Source organism: Penaeus vannamei, chromosome 16 (genome assembly GCF_042767895.1).
Source record: "Penaeus vannamei isolate JL-2024 chromosome 16, ASM4276789v1, whole genome shotgun sequence".
Taxonomy (NCBI): Eukaryota; Metazoa; Arthropoda; class Malacostraca; order Decapoda; family Penaeidae; genus Penaeus; species Penaeus vannamei.
The window spans coordinates 33740186-33742685 of record NC_091564.1 but is presented as its reverse complement, the minus strand read 5'-3'; the positions used below and the strand labels follow the sequence as shown (position 1 = coordinate 33742685).

Genomic DNA, 2500 nt, shown 5'->3' with positions numbered 1-2500 from the left:
AAAAAACACTCTTTCATGAATCTCAACTATTTTCTTCTTCCTCCCCTGTCATCTGTTTGATTATATCTGTTTTCTAATTTCTTTATTTTCCAACATTCCTTTCTCTTCTCTTCGTCTCTAACTCCGAGCAGCTGAGACCCAGAGAAATATTTACGAGGCCAGCTTTCAGATAAAGACAATTAGTTGGCAACACTTCTTCCAGACGATTAACTGGATACTATTTGATTTCGGGACAAATTAATCAGATGTTATCTAAAAGCAGATTTCTTAATAGTCATAAATCCACCAAGTTTATGAAAATGCACAGCACTGCAACACCCTATATGCTTTTTACAAAGATAAATTCAAATACACGAGCATAAATCAGAACAAGTAATTAGGATTGTCATACACATCATCACACACACACACACACACACACATCACACACACATCATCACACACACATATACTTCATAAACACCACACACACACTCACAAACACACACACACACTCACACACACAAACACACACACACACTGTCTCTCTCTCTCTCTCTCACACACACACACACACACACACACACACACACACACACACACACACACACACACACACACACACACACACACACACACACACACACACACACACTCACGCACACACACACACACACACACACACACAAAAAAAAATCTCAACCAAGGAAGAAATACGAGAAGACGGTATACAACCCTGAATTAACGCAGAAAAAAAAACAATAACACGCTTCCCTCGGGCAATGCACTATTATCTAACCCGTAAATAAAGAGGGTGCGGGAGACCCATGTTTATATAATAGTAGCAAGGAAAATATATCTTTCCAAATGTAGTATCATGAATAAATGCGCTAATTATTGTGATTATGAATATATAGGGAAAGGGAGCGTAAGGGTAACACACAATGGATATAAAGAGGATGATAACCGTGACGATAGTAATGATATTGATAAATATTTTCAAGTTGATTTAGAAAACAATTTTGCACAAATAATACTTGTGAATCAGTATCATGAGAAAGAATACATTAAATTACATGGGTGGAAGAAGAAGGGAGGAGGGGAGGCGAAAGAAAAAGGAGTGTGAGGATAATTGAAGTTAAAGCAGAGGGGGAATAGGGAGAAGGAAAAAAAGTGGGGAATATACAGACGGAGAGCATAAGAGAGGAGAAAGAGAACGAAAGACGGCGAAAAAGACAAGAAAAATAGGAGGGGAAACGATAACTAGACAATAACAACGAAATGGAAGAACAACCAACGAAAAGTTCTCAAAGAAGAAGAAGAAGAAAAAAATTAAAACGAATCATAGAAAGACGAAAAAGGGAGGAAAAGGGGAAATCAGAAAGGGAAACTGAGAGGAAAGGGAGGAGAAAATGGAACTGAGGGGAAAGGGAGGCAAATGGTGAGATCAGAAAGAGGAACTGAGGGGAAAGGGAGGAAAAGGGAGAGATTAGAAAGGGGAGCTAAGGGAAAAGGGAGGAAATAGGGAAGATCAGAAAGGGAAACTAAAGGGAAAGGGAGGAAAAAGGGGAGCTAAGGTAAAAAGGGAAGAAAAAAAGGTAGATCAGAAACGGGAGCTAAGGGAAAAGGGAGGAAATAGAGCAGATCAGAAAGGGAAACCGAGGGGAAAGGGAGGGGAATGACAGCATAAAGTCCGTGCGTGTGCTTCGGTCAATACTACCACGGGCCAGGTACAAATATCACGACACGCTCCAGTATAGTTCTAATGAGATACTATAACGGGGTTTTCTTGCTTTCATTTCCCCTCGTCAAGCATCTGATGGCCGTGCTTGCGGTCTGCTTTTGTATCTTTTGTTTTTGTTTTCTTTATTCTTTGGCTGTTTTTTGTGTCTTTTTCTTTATTTCTTTTCTTTTCTTTGTATTTGTTTTGTTTTATTTTGGATTCCTTTCATGTTTTTGTGAGGAGGATGTTTGTGAAAGAGGAAAGGGAGAGGAACAGGTGGAGAGAGGAGAGAAGGAGAGAGGTATGAGAAGAGGAAGAGGGGAAGAGAGCAGGAGAGAGGGAAAGATAGGAAGATAGGAAGATAGGAAGAGAGAGAGAGAGAGAGAGAGAGAGAGAGAGAGAGAGAGAGAGAGAGAGAGAGAGAGAGAAGAGAGAGAGAGAGAGAGAGGAGACAGAAAGAGAAAGAGCAAGAGAGACAGAAAGAGACGAAGAAAGAAAGAAAAAGAGAATCAGAAAAAGAGAAACAGAAAAAGAGAGACAGAAAGAGAGGAAGAAAGAGAGAGAAAGCAGAGAGAGAAAAGAGCTTTGTCCTCCACTCTGCAAGGTGTTCGTGAGTTGAGGAATAGAGGACGCTAAAGTGAGACCATTAAGAGCATGTGGACACAGAGACACAGACCCCCAAGAGAGAGAGCGGTTGAATCTACGTCACAACATACCACATACAAGACAAAAGGAGCTAAGCAGAGCAATAAACTATTTTAGAGTACGAAAGTGGGAGAGAGAGGGTAAAGGAGGGAG

At 40.6% G+C, this 2500-nt stretch overlaps 1 protein-coding gene across 2 annotated transcripts in view; it reads right to left on the bottom strand.

Moving 5' to 3' along the window:
- Syn2 (Syntrophin-like 2) overlaps positions 1 to 2500 on the bottom strand; it is a 467659-nt gene that overhangs the window by 174945 nt on the left and 290214 nt on the right. The window lies entirely within an intron of this gene.